Raw genomic sequence first — 18,718 nt, forward strand, 5'->3', positions numbered from 1 at the left:
TACGTGCGCTGATCTTTAGCGCCCACTGTTTTGGAGAATTTAAGCAACATACAGACTCTGACGACGTCTCCTCAAACTCTATTTGTGAAACATGTGGACAGTGTAGTGACGTAGCAGAGAGCTGCAATGACGGCGGTCCACCTTAGTCCATCCCAGGTTTTGCAACACTACGTTTCTTCAAAAGATCACGCAAACGATGACGCCCAAGCAGTGTAATGCATTGCGTTCAAATATGTAACTCTGAGTCTGGAATAACGTATTCATTCATTCATTATGGATCTAATCATTGTTTCTGTACAAGTCCCGTCTCTGGCCACGGCAGCGCTCTCACTCCTTACGTCCTCCCCCTGTATAAAAGCTAATATGGTCAAGTCTATAATTGCTTACGGCCATACCACCTTAGGCACGCCCGATCTCGTCTGATCTCGGAAGCTAAGCAGGGTCGGGCCTGGTTAGTACTTGGATGGGTGACCGCCTGGGAATACCAGGTGCTGTAAGCATTATACTTTTTCAACTCGAGCTCATTGGATGCAATGGCCTACCGTGCGCTGATCTTTAGCGCCCACTGTTTTGGAGAATTTAAGCAACATACAGACTCTGACGACGTCTCCTCAAACTCTATTTGTGAAACATGTGGACAGTGTAGTGACGTAGCAGAGAGCTGCAATGACGGCGGTCCACCTTAGTCCATCCCAGGTTTTGCAACGCTACGTTTCTTCAAAAGATCACGCAAACGATGACGCCAAAGCAGTGTAATGCATTGCATTCAAATATGTAACTCTGAGTCTGGAATAACGTATTCATTCATTCATTATGGATCTAATCATTGTTTCTGTACAAGTCCCGTCTCTGGCCACGGCAGCGCTCTCACTCCTTACGTCCTCCCCCTGTATAAAAGCTAATATGGTCAAGTCTATAAATGCTTACGGCCATACCACCTTAGGCACGCCCGATCTCGTCTGATCTCGGAAGCTAAGCAGGGTCGGGCCTGGTTAGTACTTGGATGGGTGACCGCCTGGGAATACCAGGTGCTGTAAGCATTATACTTTTTTCAACTCGAGCTCATTGGATGCAATGGCCTACCGTGCGCTGATCTTTAGCGCCCACTGTTTTGGAGAATTTAAGCAACATACAGACTCTGACGACGTCTCCTCAAACTCTATTTGTGAAACATGTGGACAGTGTAGTGACGTAGCAGAGAGCTGCAATGACGGCGGTCCACCTTAGTCCATCCCAGGTTTTGCAACGCTACGTTTCTTCAAAAGATCACGCAAACGATGACGCCCAAGCAGTGTAATGCATTGCGTTCAAATATGTAACTCTGAGTCTGGAATAACGTATTCATTCATTCATTATGGATCTAATCATTGTTTCTGTACAAGTCCCGTCTCTGGCCACGGCAGCGCTCTCACTCCTTACGTCCTCCCCCTGTATAAAAGCTAATATGGTCAAGTCTATAAATGCTTACGGCCATACCACCTTAGGCACGCCCGATCTCGTCTGATCTCGGAAGCTAAGCAGGGTCGGGCCTGGTTAGTACTTGGATGGGTGACCGCCTGGGAATACCAGGTGCTGTAAGCATTATACTTTTTCAACTCGAGCTCATTGGATGCAATGGCCTACCGTGCGCTGATCTTTAGCGCCCACTGTTTTGGAGAATTTAAGCAACATACAGACTCTGACGACGTCTCCTCAAACTCTATTTGTGAAACATGTGGACAGTGTAGTGACGTAGCAGAGAGCTGCAATGACGGCGGTCCACCTTAGTCCATCCCAGGTTTTGCAACGCTACGTTTCTTCAAAAGATCACGCAAACGATGACGCCCAAGCAGTGTAATGCATTGCGTTCAAATATGTAACTCTGAGTCTGGAATAACGTATTCATTCATTCATTATGGATCTAATCATTGTTTCTGTACAAGTCCCGTCTCTGGCCACGGCAGCGCTCTCACTCCTTACGTCCTCCCCCTGTATAAAAGCTAATATGGTCAAGTCTATAAATGCTTACGGCCATACCACCTTAGGCACGCCCGATCTCGTCTGATCTCGGAAGCTAAGCAGGGTCGGGCCTGGTTAGTACTTGGATGGGTGACCGCCTGGGAATACCAGGTGCTGTAAGCATTATACTATTTCAACTCGAGCTCATTGGATGCAATGGCCTACCGTGCGCTGATCTTTAGCGCCCACTGTTTTGGAGAATTTAAGCAACATACAGACTCTGACGACGTCTCCTCAAACTCTATTTGTGAAACATGTGGACAGTGTAGTGACGTAGCAGAGAGCTGCAATGACGGCGGTCCACCTTAGTCCATCCCAGGTTTTGCAACGCTACGTTTCTTCAAAAGATCACGCAAACGATGACGCCAAAGCAGTGTAATGCATTGCGTTCAAATATGTAACTCTGAGTCTGGAATAACGTATTCATTCATTCATTATGGATCTAATCATTGTTTCTGTACAAGTCCCGTCTCTGGCCACGGCAGCGCTCTCACTCCTTACGTCCTCCCCCTGTATAAAAGCTAATATGGTCAAGTCTATAAATGCTTACGGCCATACCACCTTAGGCACGCCCGATCTCGTCTGATCTCGGAAGCTAAGCAGGGTCGGGCCTGGTTAGTACTTGGATGGGTGACCGCCTGGGAATACCAGGTGCTGTAAGCATTATACTTTTTCAACTCGAGCTCATTGGATGCAATGGCCTACCGTGCGCTGATCTTTAGCGCCCACTGTTTTGGAGAATTTAAGCAACATACAGACTCTGACGACGTCTCCTCAAACTCTATTTGTGAAACATGTGGACAGTGTAGTGACGTAGCAGAGAGCTGCAATGACGGCGGTCCACCTTAGTCCATCCCAGGTTTTGCAACGCTACGTTTCTTCAAAAGATCACGCAAACGATGACGCCCAAGCAGTGTAATGCATTGCGTTCAAATATGTAACTCTGAGTCTGGAATAACGTATTCATTCATTCATTATGGATCTAATCATTGTTTCTGTACAAGTCCCGTCTCTGGCCACGGCAGCGCTCTCACTCCTTACGTCCTCCCCCTGTATAAAAGCTAATATGGTCAAGTCTATAAATGCTTACGGCCATACCACCTCAGGCACGCCCGATCTCGTCTGATCTCGGAAGCTAAGCAGGGTCGGGCCTGGTTAGTACTTGGATGGGTGACCGCCTGGGAATACCAGGTGCTGTAAGCATTATACTTTTTCAACTCGAGCTCATTGGATGCAATGGCCTACCGTGCGCTGATCTTTAGCGCCCACTGTTTTGGAGAATTTAAGCAACATACAGACTCTGACGACGTCTCCTCAAACTCTATTTGTGAAACATGTGGACAGTGTAGTGACGTAGCAGAGAGCTGCAATGACGGCGGTCCACCTTAGTCCATCCCAGGTTTTGCAACGCTACGTTTCTTCAAAAGATCACGCAAACGATGACGCCAAAGCAGTGTAATGCATTGCGTTCAAATATGTAACTCTGAGTCTGGAATAACGTATTCATTCATTCATTATGGATCTAATCATTGTTTCTGTACAAGTCCCGTCTCTGGCCACGGCAGCGCTCTCACTCCTTACGTCCTCCCCCTGTATAAAAGCTAATATGGTCAAGTCTATAAATGCTTACGGCCATACCACCTTAGGCACGCCCGATCTCGTCTGATCTCGGAAGCTAAGCAGGGTCGGGCCTGGTTAGTACTTGGATGGGTGACCGCCTGGGAATACCAGGTGCTGTAAGCATTATACTATTTCAACTCGAGCTCATTGGATGCAATGGCCTACCGTGCGCTGATCTTTAGCGCCCACTGTTTTGGAGAATTTAAGCAACATACAGACTCTGACGACGTCTCCTCAAACTCTATTTGTGAAACATGTGGACAGTGTAGTGACGTAGCAGAGAGCTGCAATGACGGCGGTCCACCTTAGTCCATCCCAGGTTTTGCAACGCTACGTTTCTTCAAAAGATCACGCAAACGATGACGCCAAAGCAGTGTAATGCATTGCGTTCAAATATGTAACTCTGAGTCTGGAATAACGTATTCATTCATTCATTATGGATCTAATCATTGTTTCTGTACAAGTCCCGTCTCTGGCCACGGCAGCGCTCTCACTCCTTACGTCCTCCCCCTGTATAAAAGCTAATATGGTCAAGTCTATAAATGCTTACGGCCATACCAACTTAGGCACGCCCGATCTCGTCTGATCTCGGAAGCTAAGCAGGGTCGGGCCTGGTTAGTACTTGGATGGGTGACCGCCTGGGAATACCAGGTGCTGTAAGCATTATACTATTTTCAACTCGAGCTCATTGGATGCAATGGCCTACCGTGCGCTGATCTTTAGCGCCCACTGTTTTGGAGAATTTAAGCAACATACAGACTCTGACGACGTCTCCTCAAACTCTATTTGTGAAACATGTGGACAGTGTAGTGACGTAGCAGAGAGCTGCAATGACGGCGGTCCACCTTAGTCCATCCCAGGTTTTGCAACGCTACGTTTCTTCAAAAGATCACGCAAACGATGACGCCCAAGCAGTGTAATGCATTGCGTTCAAATATGTAACTCTGAGTCTGGAATAACGTATTCATTCATTCATTATGGATCTAATCATTGTTTCTGTACAAGTCCCGTCTCTGGCCACGGCAGCGCTCTCACTCCTTACGTCCTCCCCCTGTATAAAAGCTAATATGGTCAAGTCTATAAATGCTTACGGCCATACCACCTTAGGCACGCCCGATCTCGTCTGATCTCGGAAGCTAAGCAGGGTCGGGCCTGGTTAGTACTTGGATGGGTGACCGCCTGGGAATACCAGGTGCTGTAAGCATTATACTTTTTCAACTCGAGCTCATTGGATGCAATGGCCTACCGTGCGCTGATCTTTAGCGCCCACTGTTTTGGAGAATTTAAGCAACATACAGACTCTGACGACGTCTCCTCAAACTCTATTTGTGAAACATGTGGACAGTGTAGTGACGTAGCAGAGAGCTGCAATGACGGCGGTCCACCTTAGTCCATCCCAGGTTTTGCAACGCTACGTTTCTTCAAAAGATCACGCAAACGATGACGCCAAAGCAGTGTAATGCATTGCGTTCAAATATGTAACTCTGAGTCTGGAATAACGTATTCATTCATTCATTATGGATCTAATCATTGTTTCTGTACAAGTCCCGTCTCTGGCCACGGCAGCGCTCTCACTCCTTACGTCCTCCCCCTGTATAAAAGCTAATATGGTCAAGTCTATAAATGCTTACGGCCATACCACCTTAGGCACGCCCGATCTCGTCTGATCTCGGAAGCTAAGCAGGGTCGGGCCTGGTTAGTACTTGGATGGGTGACCGCCTGGGAATACCAGGTGCTGTAAGCATTATACTATTTCAACTCGAGCTCATTGGATGCAATGGCCTACCGTGCGCTGATCTTTAGCGCCCACTGTTTTGGAGAATTTAAGCAACATACAGACTCTGACGACGTCTCCTCAAACTCTATTTGTGAAACATGTGGACAGTGTAGTGACGTAGCAGAGAACTGCAATGACGGCGGTCCACCTTAGTCAATCCCAGGTTTTGCAACGCTACGTTTCTTCAAAAGATCACGCAAACGATGACGCCAAAGCAGTGTAATGCATTGCGTTCAAATATGTAACTCTGAGTCTGGAATAACGTATTCATTCATTCATTATGGATCTAATCATTGTTTCTGTACAAGTCCCGTCTCTGGCCACGGCAGCGCTCTCACTCCTTACGTCCTCCCCCTGTATAAAAGCTAATATGGTCAAGTCTATAAATGCTTACGGCCATACCACCTTAGGCACGCCCGATCTCGTCTGATCTCGGAAGCTAAGCAGGGTCGGGCCTGGTTAGTACTTGGATGGGTGACCGCCTGGGAATACCAGGTGCTGTAAGCATTATACTTTTTCAACTCGAGCTCATTGGATGCAATGGCCTACCGTGCGCTGATCTTTAGCGCCCACTGTTTTGGAGAATTTAAGCAACATACAGACTCTGACGACGTCTCCTCAAACTCTATTTGTGAAACATGTGGACAGTGTAGTGACGTAGCAGAGAGCTGCAATGACGGCGGTCCACCTTAGTCCATCCCAGGTTTTGCAACGCTACGTTTCTTCAAAAGATCACGCAAACGATGACGCCAAAGCAGTGTAATGCATTGCGTTCAAATATGTAACTCTGAGTCTGGAATAACGTATTCATTCATTCATTATGGATCTAATCATTGTTTCTGTACAAGTCCCGTCTCTGGCCACGGCAGCGCTCTCACTCCTTACGTCCTCCCCCTGTATAAAAGCTAATATGGTCAAGTCTATAAATGCTTACGGCCATACCACCTTAGGCACGCCCGATCTCGTCTGATCTCGGAAGCTAAGCAGGGTCGGGCCTGGTTAGTACTTGGATGGGTGACCGCCTGGGAATACCAGGTGCTGTAAGCATTATACTATTTTCAACTCGAGCTCATTGGATGCAATGGCCTACCGTGCGCTGATCTTTAGCGCCCACTGTTTTGGAGAATTTAAGCAACATACAGACTCTGACGACGTCTCCTCAAACTCTATTTGTGAAACATGTGGACAGTGTAGTGACGTAGCAGAGAGCTGCAATGACGGCGGTCCACCTTAGTCCATCCCAGGTTTTGCAACGCTACGTTTCTTCAAAAGATCACGCAAACGATGACGCCAAAGCAGTGTAATGCATTGCGTTCAAATATGTAACTCTGAGTCTGGAATAACGTATTCATTCATTCATTATGGATCTAATCATTGTTTCTGTACAAGTCCCGTCTCTGGCCACGGCAGCGCTCTCACTCCTTACGTCCTCCCCCTGTATAAAAGCTAATATGGTCAAGTCTATAAATGCTTACGGCCATACCACCTTAGGCACGCCCGATCTCGTCTGATCTCGGAAGCTAAGCAGGGTCGGGCCTGGTTAGTACTTGGATGGGTGACCGCCTGGGAATACCAGGTGCTGTAAGCATTATACTTTTTCAACTCGAGCTCATTGGATGCAATGGCCTACCGTGCGCTGATCTTTAGCGCCCACTGTTTTGGAGAATTTAAGCAACATACAGACTCTGACGACGTCTCCTCAAACTCTATTTGTGAAACATGTGGACAGTGTAGTGACGTAGCAGAGAGCTGCAATGACGGCGGTCCACCTTAGTCCATCCCAGGTTTTGCAACGCTACGTTTCTTCAAAAGATCACGCAAACGATGACGCCCAAGCAGTGTAATGCATTGCGTTCAAATATGTAACTCTGAGTCTGGAATAACGTATTCATTCATTCATTATGGATCTAATCATTGTTTCTGTACAAGTCCCGTCTCTGGCCACGGCAGCGCTCTCACTCCTTACGTCCTCCCCCTGTATAAAAGCTAATATGGTCAAGTCTATAAATGCTTACGGCCATACCACCTTAGGCACGCCCGATCTCGTCTGATCTCGGAAGCTAAGCAGGGTCGGGCCTGGTTAGTACTTGGATGGGTGACCGCCTGGGAATACCAGGTGCTGTAAGCATTATACTTTTTCAACTCGAGCTCATTGGATGCAATGGCCTACCGTGCGCTGATCTTTAGCGCCCACTGTTTTGGAGAATTTAAGCAACATACAGACTCTGACGACGTCTCCTCAAACTCTATTTGTGAAACATGTGGACAGTGTAGTGACGTAGCAGAGAGCTGCAATGACGGCGGTCCACCTTAGTCCATCCCAGGTTTTGCAACGCTACGTTTCTTCAAAAGATCACGCAAACGATGACGCCCAAGCAGTGTAATGCATTGCATTCAAATATGTAACTCTGAGTCTGGAATAACGTATTCATTCATTCATTATGGATCTAATCATTGTTTCTGTACAAGTCCCGTCTCTGGCCACGGCAGCGCTCTCACTCCTTACGTCCTCCCCCTGTATAAAAGCTAATATGGTCAAGTCTATAAATGCTTACGGCCATACCACCTTAGGCACGCCCGATCTCGTCTGATCTCGGAAGCTAAGCAGGGTCGGGCCTGGTTAGTACTTGGATGGGTGACCGCCTGGGAATACCAGGTGCTGTAAGCATTATACTATTTCAACTCGAGCTCATTGGATGCAATGGCCTACCGTGCGCTGATCTTTAGCGCCCACTGTTTTGGAGAATTTAAGCAACATACAGACTCTGACGACGTCTCCTCAAACTCTATTTGTGAAACATGTGGACAGTGTAGTGACGTAGCAGAGAGCTGCAATGACGGCGGTCCACCTTAGTCCATCCCAGGTTTTGCGACGCTACGTTTCTTCAAAAGATCACGCAAACGATGACGCCCAAGCAGTGTAATGCATTGCGTTCAAATATGTAACTCTGAGTCTGGAATAACGTATTCATTCATTCATTATGGATCTAATCATTGTTTCTGTACAAGTCCCGTCTCTGGCCACGGCAGCGCTCTCACTCCTTACGTCCTCCCCCTGTATAAAAGCTAATATGGTCAAGTCTATAATTGCTTACGGCCATACCACCTTAGGCACGCCCGATCTCGTCTGATCTCGGAAGCTAAGCAGGGTCGGGCCTGGTTAGTACTTGGATGGGTGACCGCCTGGGAATACCAGGTGCTGTAAGCATTATACTTTTTCAACTCGAGCTCATTGGATGCAATGGCCTACCGTGCGCTGATCTTTAGCGCCCACTGTTTTGGAGAATTTAAGCAACATACAGACTCTGACGACGTCTCCTCAAACTCTATTTGTGAAACATGTGGACAGTGTAGTGACGTAGCAGAGAGCTGCAATGACGGCGGTCCACCTTAGTCCATCCCAGGTTTTGCAACGCTACGTTTCTTCAAAAGATCACGCAAACGATGACGCCCAAGCAGTGTAATGCATTGCGTTCAAATATGTAACTCTGAGTCTGGAATAACGTATTCATTCATTCATTATGGATCTAATCATTGTTTCTGTACAAGTCCCGTCTCTGGCCACGGCAGCGCTCTCACTCCTTACGTCCTCCCCCTGTATAAAAGCTAATATGGTCAAGTCTATAAATGCTTACGGCCATACCACCTTAGGCACGCCCGATCTCGTCTGATCTCGGAAGCTAAGCAGGGTCGGGCCTGGTTAGTACTTGGATGGGTGACCGCCTGGGAATACCAGGTGCTGTAAGCATTATACTATTTCAACTCGAGCTCATTGGATGCAATGGCCTACCGTGCGCTGATCTTTAGCGCCCACTGTTTTGGAGAATTTAAGCAACATACAGACTCTGACGACGTCTCCTCAAACTCTATTTGTGAAACATGTGGACAGTGTAGTGACGTAGCAGAGAGCTGCAATGACGGCGGTCCACCTTAGTCCATCCCAGGTTTTGCAACGCTACGTTTCTTCAAAAGATCACGCAAACGATGACGCCCAAGCAGTGTAATGCATTGCGTTCAAATATGTAACTCTGAGTCTGGAATAACGTATTCATTCATTCATTATGGATCTAATCATTGTTTCTGTACAAGTCCCGTCTCTGGCCACGGCAGCGCTCTCACTCCTTACGTCCTCCCCCTGTATAAAAGCTAATATGGTCAAGTCTATAAATGCTTACGGCCATACCACCTTAGGCACGCCCGATCTCGTCTGATCTCGGAAGCTAAGCAGGGTCGGGCCTGGTTAGTACTTGGATGGGTGACCGCCTGGGAATACCAGGTGCTGTAAGCATTATACTTTTTCAACTCGAGCTCATTGGATGCAATGGCCTACCGTGCGCTGATCTTTAGCGCCCACTGTTTTGGAGAATTTAAGCAACATACAGACTCTGACGACGTCTCCTCAAACTCTATTTGTGAAACATGTGGACAGTGTAGTGACGTAGCAGAGAGCTGCAATGACGGCGGTCCACCTTAGTCCATCCCAGGTTTTGCAACGCTACGTTTCTTCAAAAGATCACGCAAACGATGACGCCCAAGCAGTGTAATGCATTGCGTTCAAATATGTAACTCTGAGTCTGGAATAACGTATTCATTCATTCATTATGGATCTAATCATTGTTTCTGTACAAGTCCCGTCTCTGGCCACGGCAGCGCTCTCACTCCTTACGTCCTCCCCCTGTATAAAAGCTAATATGGTCAAGTCTATAAATGCTTACGGCCATACCACCTTAGGCACGCCCGATCTCGTCTGATCTCGGAAGCTAAGCAGGGTCGGGCCTGGTTAGTACTTGGATGGGTGACCGCCTGGGAATACCAGGTGCTGTAAGCATTATACTATTTCAACTCGAGCTCATTGGATGCAATGGCCTACCGTGCGCTGATCTTTAGCGCCCACTGTTTTGGAGAATTTAAGCAACATACAGACTCTGACGACGTCTCCTCAAACTCTATTTGTGAAACATGTGGACAGTGTAGTGACGTAGCAGAGAGCTGCAATGACGGCGGTCCACCTTAGTCCATCCCAGGTTTTGCAACGCTACGTTTCTTCAAAAGATCACGCAAACGATGACGCCCAAGCAGTGTAATGCATTGCGTTCAAATATGTAACTCTGAGTCTGGAATAACGTATTCATTCATTCATTATGGATCTAATCATTGTTTCTGTACAAGTCCCGTCTCTGGCCACGGCAGCGCTCTCACTCCTTACGTCCTCCCCCTGTATAAAAGCTAATATGGTCAAGTCTATAAATGCTTACGGCCATACCACCTTAGGCACGCCCGATCTCGTCTGATCTCGGAAGCTAAGCAGGGTCGGGCCTGGTTAGTACTTGGATGGGTGACCGCCTGGGAATACCAGGTGCTGTAAGCATTATACTATTTCAACTCGAGCTCATTGGATGCAATGGCCTACCGTGCGCTGATCTTTAGCGCCCACTGTTTTGGAGAATTTAAGCAACATACAGACTCTGACGACGTCTCCTCAAACTCTATTTGTGAAACATGTGGACAGTGTAGTGACGTAGCAGAGAGCTGCAATGACGGCGGTCCACCTTAGTCCATCCCAGGTTTTGCAACGCTACGTTTCTTCAAAAGATCACGCAAACGATGACGCCAAAGCAGTGTAATGCATTGCGTTCAAATATGTAACTCTGAGTCTGGAATAACGTATTCATTCATTCATTATGGATCTAATCATTGTTTCTGTACAAGTCCCGTCTCTGGCCACGGCAGCGCTCTCACTCCTTACGTCCTCCCCCTGTATAAAAGCTAATATGGTCAAGTCTATAAATGCTTACGGCCATACCACCTTAGGCACGCCCGATCTCGTCTGATCTCGGAAGCTAAGCAGGGTCGGGCCTGGTTAGTACTTGGATGGGTGACCGCCTGGGAATACCAGGTGCTGTAAGCATTATACTTTTTCAACTCGAGCTCATTGGATGCAATGGCCTACCGTGCGCTGATCTTTAGCGCCCACTGTTTTGGAGAATTTAAGCAACATACAGACTCTGACGACGTCTCCTCAAACTCTATTTGTGAAACATGTGGACAGTGTAGTGACGTAGCAGAGAGCTGCAATGACGGCGGTCCACCTTAGTCCATCCCAGGTTTTGCAACGCTACGTTTCTTCAAAAGATCACGCAAACGATGACGCCCAAGCAGTGTAATGCATTGCGTTCAAATATGTAACTCTGAGTCTGGAATAACGTATTCATTCATTCATTATGGATCTAATCATTGTTTCTGTACAAGTCCCGTCTCTGGCCACGGCAGCGCTCTCACTCCTTACGTCCTCCCCCTGTATAAAAGCTAATATGGTCAAGTCTATAAATGCTTACGGCCATACCACCTTAGGCACGCCCGATCTCGTCTGATCTCGGAAGCTAAGCAGGGTCGGGCCTGGTTAGTACTTGGATGGGTGACCGCCTGGGAATACCAGGTGCTGTAAGCATTATACTATTTCAACTCGAGCTCATTGGATGCAATGGCCTACCGTGCGCTGATCTTTAGCGCCCACTGTTTTGGAGAATTTAAGCAACATACAGACTCTGACGACGTCTCCTCAAACTCTATTTGTGAAACATGTGGACAGTGTAGTGACGTAGCAGAGAGCTGCAATGACGGCGGTCCACCTTAGTCCATCCCAGGTTTTGCAACGCTACGTTTCTTCAAAAGATCACGCAAACGATGACGCCAAAGCAGTGTAATGCATTGCGTTCAAATATGTAACTCTGAGTCTGGAATAACGTATTCATTCATTCATTATGGATCTAATCATTGTTTCTGTACAAGTCCCGTCTCTGGCCACGGCAGCGCTCTCACTCCTTACGTCCTCCCCCTGTATAAAAGCTAATATGGTCAAGTCTATAAATGCTTACGGCCATACCACCTTAGGCACGCCCGATCTCGTCTGATCTCGGAAGCTAAGCAGGGTCGGGCCTGGTTAGTACTTGGATGGGTGACCGCCTGGGAATACCAGGTGCTGTAAGCATTATACTATTTCAACTCGAGCTCATTGGATGCAATGGCCTACCGTGCGCTGATCTTTAGCGCCCACTGTTTTGGAGAATTTAAGCAACATACAGACTCTGACGACGTCTCCTCAAACTCTATTTGTGAAACATGTGGACAGTGTAGTGACGTAGCAGAGAGCTGCAATGACGGCGGTCCACCTTAGTCCATCCCAGGTTTTGCAACGCTACGTTTCTTCAAAAGATCACGCAAACGATGACGCCCAAGCAGTGTAATGCATTGCGTTCAAATATGTAACTCTGAGTCTGGAATAACGTATTCATTCATTCATTATGGATCTAATCATTGTTTCTGTACAAGTCCCGTCTCTGGCCACGGCAGCGCTCTCACTCCTTACGTCCTCCCCCTGTATAAAAGCTAATATGGTCAAGTCTATAAATGCTTACGGCCATACCACCTTAGGCACGCCCGATCTCGTCTGATCTCGGAAGCTAAGCAGGGTCGGGCCTGGTTAGTACTTGGATGGTCACCGCCTGGGAATACCAGGTGCTGTATGCATTAAACTATTTCAACTCGAGCTCATTGGATGCCATGGCCTACCGTGCGCTGATCTTTAGCGCCCACTGTTTTGGAGAATTTAAGCAACATACAGACTCTGACGACGTCTCCTCAAACTCTATTTGTGAAACATGTGGACAGTGTAGTGACGTAGCAGAGAGCTGCAATGACGGCGGTCCACCTTAGTCCATCCCAGGTTTTGCAACGCTACGTTTCTTCAAAAGATCACGCAAACGATGACGCCAAAGCAGTGTGATGCATTGCGTTCAAATATGTAACTCTGAGTCTGGAATAACGTATTCATTCATTCATTATGGATCTAATCATTGATTCTGTACGAGTCCCGCCTCTGGCCACGGCAGCGCTCTCACTCCTTACGTCCTCCCCCTGTATAAAAGCTAATATGGTCAATTTTATAAATGCTTACGGCCATACCAACTTAGGCACGTCTGATCTCGGAAGCTAAGCAGGGTCGGGCCTGGTTAGTACTTCGATGGGTGACCGCCTGGGAATACCAGGTGCTGTAAGCATTATACTATTTCAACTCGAGCTCATTGGATGCAATGGCCTACCGTGCGCTGATCTTTAGCGCCCCACTGTTTTGGAGAATTTAAGCAACATACAGACTCTGACGACGTCTCCTCAAACTCTGTTTGTGAAACATGTGGACAGTGTAGTGACGTAGCAGAGAGCTGCAATGACGGCGGTCCACCTTAGTCCATCCCAGGTTTTGCAACGCTACGTTTCTTCAAAAGATCACGCAAACGATGACGCCAAAGCAGTGTAATGCATTGCGTTCAAATATGTAACTCTGAGTCTGGAATAACGTATATATTCATTCATTATGGATCTAATCATTGTTTCTGTACAAGTCCCGTCTCTGGCCACGGCAGCGCTCTCACTCCTTACGTCCTCCCCCTGTATAAAAGCTAATATGGTCAAATCTATAAATGCTTACGGCCATACCACCTTAGGCACGCCCGATCTCGTCTGATCTCGGAAGCTAAGCAGGGTCGGGCCTGGTTAGTACTTGGATGGGTGACCGCCTGGGAATACCAGGTGCTGTAAGCATTATACTATTTCAACTCGAGCTCATTGGATGCAATGGCCTACTGTGCGCTGATCTTTAGCGCCCACTGTTTTGGAGAATTTAAGCAACATACAGACCCTGACGACGTCTCCTCAAACTCTATTTGTGAAACATGTGGACAGTGTAGTGACGTAGCAGAGAGCTGCAATGACGGCGGTCCACCTTAGTCCATCCCAGGTTTTGCAACGCTACGTTTCTTCAAAAGATCACGCAAACGATGACGCCAAAGCAGTGTAATGCATTGCGTTCAAATATGTAACTCTGAGTCTGGAATAACGTATTCATTCATTCATTATGGATCGAATCATTGTTTCTGTACAAGTCCCGTCTCTGCCCACGGCAGCGCTCTCACTCCTTACGTCCTCCCCCTGTATAAAAGCTAATATGGTCAAGTCTATAAATGCTTACGGCCATACCGACTTAGGCATGCCCGATCTCGTCTGATCTCGGAAGCTAAGCAGGGTCGGGCCTGGTTAGTACTCGGATGGCTGACTGCCTGGGAATACCAGGTGCTGTAAGCATTATACTATTTCAACTCGAGCTTATTGGATGCAATGGCCTACCGTGCGCTGATCTTTAGCGCCCACTGTTTTGGAGAATTTAAGCAACATACAGACTCTGACGACGTCTCCTCAAACTCTATTGTGAAACATGTGGACAGTGTAGTGACGTAGCAGAGAGCTGCAATGACGGCGGTCCACCTTAGTCCATCCCAGGTTTTGCAACGCTACGTTTCTTCAAAAGATCACGCAAACGATGACGCCAAAGCAGTGTAATGCATTGCGTTCAAATATGTAACTCTGAGTCTGGAATAATGTATTCATTCATTCATTATGGATCTAATCATTGTTTCTGTACAAGTCCCGTCTCTGGCCACGGCAGCGCTCTTACTCCTTACGTCCTCCCCCTGTATAAAAGCTAATATGGTCAAGTCTATAAATGCTTACGGCCATACTACCTTAGGCACGCCCGGTCTCGTCTGATCTCGGAAGCTAAGCAGGGTCGGGCCTGGTTAGTACTTGGATGGGTGACCGCCTGGGAATACCAGGTGCTGTAAGCATTATACTTTTTCAACTCGAGCTCATTGGATGCAATGGCCTACCGTGCGCTGATCTTTAGCGCCCACTGTTTTGGAGAATTTAAGCAACATACAGACTCTGACGACGTCTCCTCAAACTCTATTTGTGAAACATGTGGACAGTGTAGTGACGCTGCTAGCAGGGAGCAGCAGAGAGCTGCAATGACGGCGGTCCACCTTAGTCCATCCCAGTTTTGCAACGCTACGTTTCTTCAAAAGATCACACAAACGATGACGCCCAAGCAGTGTAATGCATTGCGTTCAAATATGTAACTCTGAGTCTGGAATAACGTATTCATTCATTCATTATGGATCTAATCATTGTTTCTGAACAAGTCCCGTCTCTGGCCACGGCAGCGCTCTCACTCCTTACGTCCTCCTCCTGTATAAAAGCTAATATGGTCAAGTCTATAAATGCTTACGGCCATACCACCTTAGGCACGCCTGATCTCGTCTGATCTCGGAAGCTAAGCAGGGTCGGGCCTGGTTAGTACTTGGATAGGTGACCGCCTGGGAATACCAGGTGCTGTATGCATTATACTTTTTCAACTCGAGCTCATTGGATGCAATGGCCTACCGTGCGCTGATCTTTAGCGCCCACTGTTTTGGAGAATTTAAGCAACATACAGACTCTGACGACGTCTCCTCAAACTCTATTTGTGAAACATGTGGACAGTGTAGTGACGCTGCTAGCAGGGAGCAGCAGAGAGCTGCAATGACGGCGGTCCACCTTAGTCCATCCCAGGTTTTGCAACGCTACGTTTCTTCAATAGATCACACAAACGATGACGCCCAAGCAGTGTAATGCATTGCGTTCAAATATGTAACTCTGAGTCTGGAATAACGTATTCATTCATTCATTATGGATCTAATCATTGTTTCTGTACAAGTCCCGTCTCTGGCCACGGCAGCGCTCTCACTCCTTACGTCCTCCTCCTGTATAAAAGCTAATATGGTCAAGTCTATAAATGATTACGGCCATACCACCTTAGGCACGCCTGATCTCGTCTGATCTCGGAAGCTAAGCAGGGTAGGGCCTGGTTAGTACTTGGATAGGTGACCGCCTGGGAATACCAGGTGCTGTAAGCAATATACTATTTCAACTCGAGCTCATTGGATGCAATGGCCTACCGTGCGCTGATCTTTAGCGCCCACTGTTTTGGAGAATTTAAGCAACATACAGACTCTGACGACGTCTCCTCAAACTCTATTTGTGAAACATGTGGACAGTGTAGTGACGCTGCTAGCAGGGAGCAGCAGAGAGCTGCAATGACGGCGGTCCACCTTAGTCCATCCCAGGTTTTGCAACGCTACGTTTCTTCAAAAGATCACACAAACGATGACGCCCAAGCAGTGTAATGCATTGCGTTCAAATATGTAACTCTGAGTCTGGAATAACGTATTCATTCATTCATTATGGATCTAATCATTGTTTCTGAACAAGTCCCGTCTCTGGCCACGGCAGCGCTCTCACTCCTTACGTCCTCCTCCTGTATAAAAGCTAATATGGTCAAGTCTATAAATGTTTACGGCCATACCACCTTAGGCACGCCTGACCTCGTCTGATCTCGGAAGCTAAGCAGGGTCGGGCCTGGTTAGTACTTGGATGGGTGACCGCCTGGGAATACCAGGTGCTGTAAGTATCATACTTTTTCAACTCGAGCTCATTGGATGCAATGGCCTACCGTGCGCTGATCTTTAGCGCCCACTGTTTTGGAGAATTTAAGCAACATACAGACTCTGACGACGTCTCCTCAAACTCTATTTGTGAAACATGTGGACAGTGTAGTGACGTAGCAGAGAGCTGCAATGACGGCGGTCCACCTTAGTCCATCCCAGGTTTTGCAACGCTACGTTTCTTCAAAAGATCACGCAAACGATTACGCCAAAGAAGTGTGATGCATTGCGTTCAAATATGTAACTCTGAGTCTGGAATAACGTATTCATTCATTCATTATGGATCTAATCATTGATTCTGTACGAGTCCCGCCTCTGGCCACGGCAGCGCTCTCACTCCTTACGTCCTCCCCCTGTATAAAAGCTAATATGGTCAAGTCTATAAATGCTTACGGGCATACCAACTTAGGCATGCCCGATCTCGTCTGATCTCGGAAGCTAAGCAGGGTCGGGCCTGGTTAGTACTTGGATGGGTGACCGCCTGGGAATACCAGGTGCTGTAAGCATTATACTATTTCAACTCGAGCTCATTGGATGCAATGGCCTACCGTGCGCTGATCTTTAGCGCCCACTGTTTTGGAGAATTTAAGCAACATACAGACTCTGACGACGTCTCCTCAAACTCTATTTGTGAAACATGTGGACAGTGTAGTGACGTAGCAGAGAGCTGCAATGACGGCGGTCCACCTTAGTCCATCCCAGGTTTTGCAACGCTACGTTTCTTCAAAAGATCACGCAAACGATGACGCCAAAGCAGTGTAATGCATTGCGTTCAAATATGTAACTCTGAGTCTGGAATAATGTATTCATTCATTCATTATGGATCTAATCATTGTTTCTGTACAAGTCCCGTCTCTGGCCACGGCAGCGCTCTCACTCCTTACGTCCTCCCCCTGTATAAAAGCTAATATGGTCAAGTCTATAAATGCTTACGGCCATACCACCTTAGGCACGCCCGATCTCGTCAGATTTTGGAAGCTAAGCAGGGTCGGGCCTGGTTAGTACTTGGATGGGAGACCTCCTCGGAAGGCCAGGTTGCTGTAAGTAGTGACGGGAAATTGTAAAAAAATTGAAAACATTAAAAAAAGATAAAAAAAAAAAAAAGGCACGCCCGGTCTCGTCTGATCTCGGAAGCTAAGCAGGGTCGGGCCTGGTTAGTACTTGGATGGGTGACCGCCTGGGAATACTAGGTGCTGTAAGCATTATACTATTTCAACTCGAGCTCATTGGATGCAATGGCCTACCGTGCGCTGATCTTTAGCGCCCACTGTTTTGGAGAATTTAAGCAACATACAGACTCTGACGACGTCTCCTCAAACTCTATTTGTGAAACATGTGGACAGTGTAGTGACGTAGCAGAGAGCTGCAATGACGGCGGTCCACCTTAGTCCATCCCAGGTTTTGCAACGCTACGTTTCTTCAAAAGATCACGCAAACGATGACGCCAAAGCAGTGTAATGCATTGCGTTCAAATATGTAACTCTGAGTCTGGAATAACGTATTCATTCATTCATTATGGATCTAATCATTGTTTCTGTACAAGTCCCGTCTCTGGCCACGGCAGCGCTCTCACTCCTTACGTCCTCCTCCTGTATAAAAGCTAATATGGTCAAGTCTATAAATGCTTACGGCCATACCACCTTAGGCACGCCTGATCTCGTCTGATCTCGGAAGATAAGCAGGGTCGGGCCTGATTAGTACTTGGATGGGTGACTGTCTGGGAATACCAGGTGCTGTAAGCATTATACTTTTTCAACTCGAGCTCATTGGATGCAATGGCCTACCGTCCGCTGATCTTTAGCGCCCACTGTTTTGGAGAATTTAAGCAACATACAGACTCTGACGACGTCTCCTCAAACTCTATTTGTGAAACATGTGGACAGTGTAGTGACGCTGCTAGCAGGGAGCTGCAATGACGGCGGTCCACCTTAGTCCATCCCAGGTTTTGCAA

The 18,718-nt window shown here is 47.4% G+C and overlaps 30 non-coding genes and 4 pseudogenes across 30 annotated transcripts; all 34 read left to right on the forward strand.

Moving 5' to 3' along the window:
* The first annotated feature begins 381 nt into the window (after positions 1-381).
* LOC115538479 (5S ribosomal RNA) lies at positions 382-500 on the forward strand. Its single transcript, XR_003975336.1, has one exon. It is a non-coding gene; the product is annotated as a 5S ribosomal RNA (ribosomal RNA).
* A 421-nt stretch (positions 501-921) lies between these two features.
* Positions 922-1,040, forward strand: LOC115538528 (5S ribosomal RNA). Its single transcript, XR_003975375.1, has one exon. It is a non-coding gene; the product is annotated as a 5S ribosomal RNA (ribosomal RNA).
* A 422-nt stretch (positions 1,041-1,462) lies between these two features.
* LOC115538539 (5S ribosomal RNA) lies at positions 1,463-1,581 on the forward strand. Its single transcript, XR_003975386.1, has one exon. It is a non-coding gene; the product is annotated as a 5S ribosomal RNA (ribosomal RNA).
* Positions 1,582-2,002: 421 nt separating this feature from the next.
* LOC115538550 (5S ribosomal RNA) lies at positions 2,003-2,121 on the forward strand. The gene has a single exon (XR_003975397.1). It is a non-coding gene; the product is annotated as a 5S ribosomal RNA (ribosomal RNA).
* A 421-nt stretch (positions 2,122-2,542) lies between these two features.
* Positions 2,543-2,661, forward strand: LOC115538562 (5S ribosomal RNA). The gene has a single exon (XR_003975408.1). It is a non-coding gene; the product is annotated as a 5S ribosomal RNA (ribosomal RNA).
* A 421-nt stretch (positions 2,662-3,082) lies between these two features.
* LOC115538559 (5S ribosomal RNA) lies at positions 3,083-3,201 on the forward strand. Its single transcript, XR_003975405.1, has one exon. It is a non-coding gene; the product is annotated as a 5S ribosomal RNA (ribosomal RNA).
* Positions 3,202-3,622: 421 nt separating this feature from the next.
* LOC115538485 (5S ribosomal RNA) lies at positions 3,623-3,741 on the forward strand. The gene has a single exon (XR_003975342.1). It is a non-coding gene; the product is annotated as a 5S ribosomal RNA (ribosomal RNA).
* A 421-nt stretch (positions 3,742-4,162) lies between these two features.
* Positions 4,163-4,281, forward strand: LOC115538565 (5S ribosomal RNA). Its single transcript, XR_003975411.1, has one exon. It is a non-coding gene; the product is annotated as a 5S ribosomal RNA (ribosomal RNA).
* Positions 4,282-4,703: 422 nt separating this feature from the next.
* Positions 4,704-4,822, forward strand: LOC115538497 (5S ribosomal RNA). The gene has a single exon (XR_003975353.1). It is a non-coding gene; the product is annotated as a 5S ribosomal RNA (ribosomal RNA).
* Positions 4,823-5,243: 421 nt separating this feature from the next.
* LOC115538510 (5S ribosomal RNA) lies at positions 5,244-5,362 on the forward strand. Its single transcript, XR_003975364.1, has one exon. It is a non-coding gene; the product is annotated as a 5S ribosomal RNA (ribosomal RNA).
* A 421-nt stretch (positions 5,363-5,783) lies between these two features.
* On the forward strand, positions 5,784-5,902 carry LOC115538520 (5S ribosomal RNA). The gene has a single exon (XR_003975368.1). It is a non-coding gene; the product is annotated as a 5S ribosomal RNA (ribosomal RNA).
* Positions 5,903-6,323: 421 nt separating this feature from the next.
* Positions 6,324-6,442, forward strand: LOC115538521 (5S ribosomal RNA). Its single transcript, XR_003975369.1, has one exon. It is a non-coding gene; the product is annotated as a 5S ribosomal RNA (ribosomal RNA).
* A 422-nt stretch (positions 6,443-6,864) lies between these two features.
* On the forward strand, positions 6,865-6,983 carry LOC115538523 (5S ribosomal RNA). The gene has a single exon (XR_003975370.1). It is a non-coding gene; the product is annotated as a 5S ribosomal RNA (ribosomal RNA).
* Positions 6,984-7,404: 421 nt separating this feature from the next.
* LOC115538524 (5S ribosomal RNA) lies at positions 7,405-7,523 on the forward strand. The gene has a single exon (XR_003975371.1). It is a non-coding gene; the product is annotated as a 5S ribosomal RNA (ribosomal RNA).
* Positions 7,524-7,944: 421 nt separating this feature from the next.
* On the forward strand, positions 7,945-8,063 carry LOC115538525 (5S ribosomal RNA). Its single transcript, XR_003975372.1, has one exon. It is a non-coding gene; the product is annotated as a 5S ribosomal RNA (ribosomal RNA).
* A 421-nt stretch (positions 8,064-8,484) lies between these two features.
* On the forward strand, positions 8,485-8,603 carry LOC115538526 (5S ribosomal RNA). The gene has a single exon (XR_003975373.1). It is a non-coding gene; the product is annotated as a 5S ribosomal RNA (ribosomal RNA).
* Positions 8,604-9,024: 421 nt separating this feature from the next.
* On the forward strand, positions 9,025-9,143 carry LOC115538527 (5S ribosomal RNA). Its single transcript, XR_003975374.1, has one exon. It is a non-coding gene; the product is annotated as a 5S ribosomal RNA (ribosomal RNA).
* Positions 9,144-9,564: 421 nt separating this feature from the next.
* On the forward strand, positions 9,565-9,683 carry LOC115538529 (5S ribosomal RNA). The gene has a single exon (XR_003975376.1). It is a non-coding gene; the product is annotated as a 5S ribosomal RNA (ribosomal RNA).
* A 421-nt stretch (positions 9,684-10,104) lies between these two features.
* LOC115538530 (5S ribosomal RNA) lies at positions 10,105-10,223 on the forward strand. The gene has a single exon (XR_003975377.1). It is a non-coding gene; the product is annotated as a 5S ribosomal RNA (ribosomal RNA).
* Positions 10,224-10,644: 421 nt separating this feature from the next.
* LOC115538531 (5S ribosomal RNA) lies at positions 10,645-10,763 on the forward strand. Its single transcript, XR_003975378.1, has one exon. It is a non-coding gene; the product is annotated as a 5S ribosomal RNA (ribosomal RNA).
* Positions 10,764-11,184: 421 nt separating this feature from the next.
* Positions 11,185-11,303, forward strand: LOC115538532 (5S ribosomal RNA). Its single transcript, XR_003975379.1, has one exon. It is a non-coding gene; the product is annotated as a 5S ribosomal RNA (ribosomal RNA).
* A 421-nt stretch (positions 11,304-11,724) lies between these two features.
* LOC115538533 (5S ribosomal RNA) lies at positions 11,725-11,843 on the forward strand. The gene has a single exon (XR_003975380.1). It is a non-coding gene; the product is annotated as a 5S ribosomal RNA (ribosomal RNA).
* Positions 11,844-12,264: 421 nt separating this feature from the next.
* LOC115538534 (5S ribosomal RNA) lies at positions 12,265-12,383 on the forward strand. The gene has a single exon (XR_003975381.1). It is a non-coding gene; the product is annotated as a 5S ribosomal RNA (ribosomal RNA).
* Positions 12,384-12,804: 421 nt separating this feature from the next.
* On the forward strand, positions 12,805-12,922 carry LOC115538514 (uncharacterized; annotated as a pseudogene).
* Positions 12,923-13,343: 421 nt separating this feature from the next.
* Positions 13,344-13,452, forward strand: LOC115538519 (uncharacterized; annotated as a pseudogene).
* Positions 13,453-13,874: 422 nt separating this feature from the next.
* LOC115538535 (5S ribosomal RNA) lies at positions 13,875-13,993 on the forward strand. The gene has a single exon (XR_003975382.1). It is a non-coding gene; the product is annotated as a 5S ribosomal RNA (ribosomal RNA).
* A 421-nt stretch (positions 13,994-14,414) lies between these two features.
* On the forward strand, positions 14,415-14,533 carry LOC115538518 (uncharacterized; annotated as a pseudogene).
* Positions 14,534-14,953: 420 nt separating this feature from the next.
* LOC115538487 (5S ribosomal RNA) lies at positions 14,954-15,072 on the forward strand. Its single transcript, XR_003975344.1, has one exon. It is a non-coding gene; the product is annotated as a 5S ribosomal RNA (ribosomal RNA).
* Positions 15,073-15,506: 434 nt separating this feature from the next.
* On the forward strand, positions 15,507-15,625 carry LOC115538501 (5S ribosomal RNA). The gene has a single exon (XR_003975356.1). It is a non-coding gene; the product is annotated as a 5S ribosomal RNA (ribosomal RNA).
* A 435-nt stretch (positions 15,626-16,060) lies between these two features.
* LOC115538496 (5S ribosomal RNA) lies at positions 16,061-16,179 on the forward strand. Its single transcript, XR_003975352.1, has one exon. It is a non-coding gene; the product is annotated as a 5S ribosomal RNA (ribosomal RNA).
* A 435-nt stretch (positions 16,180-16,614) lies between these two features.
* On the forward strand, positions 16,615-16,733 carry LOC115538502 (5S ribosomal RNA). Its single transcript, XR_003975357.1, has one exon. It is a non-coding gene; the product is annotated as a 5S ribosomal RNA (ribosomal RNA).
* Positions 16,734-17,154: 421 nt separating this feature from the next.
* Positions 17,155-17,273, forward strand: LOC115538507 (5S ribosomal RNA). The gene has a single exon (XR_003975361.1). It is a non-coding gene; the product is annotated as a 5S ribosomal RNA (ribosomal RNA).
* A 421-nt stretch (positions 17,274-17,694) lies between these two features.
* LOC115538516 (uncharacterized) lies at positions 17,695-17,814 on the forward strand (annotated as a pseudogene).
* A 576-nt stretch (positions 17,815-18,390) lies between these two features.
* LOC115538494 (5S ribosomal RNA) lies at positions 18,391-18,509 on the forward strand. The gene has a single exon (XR_003975350.1). It is a non-coding gene; the product is annotated as a 5S ribosomal RNA (ribosomal RNA).
* Positions 18,510-18,718: the final 209 nt, after the last annotated feature.

This window comes from Gadus morhua, unplaced genomic scaffold (assembly GCF_902167405.1).
Source record: "Gadus morhua unplaced genomic scaffold, gadMor3.0, whole genome shotgun sequence".
NCBI classification, from domain to species: domain Eukaryota; kingdom Metazoa; phylum Chordata; class Actinopteri; order Gadiformes; family Gadidae; genus Gadus; species Gadus morhua.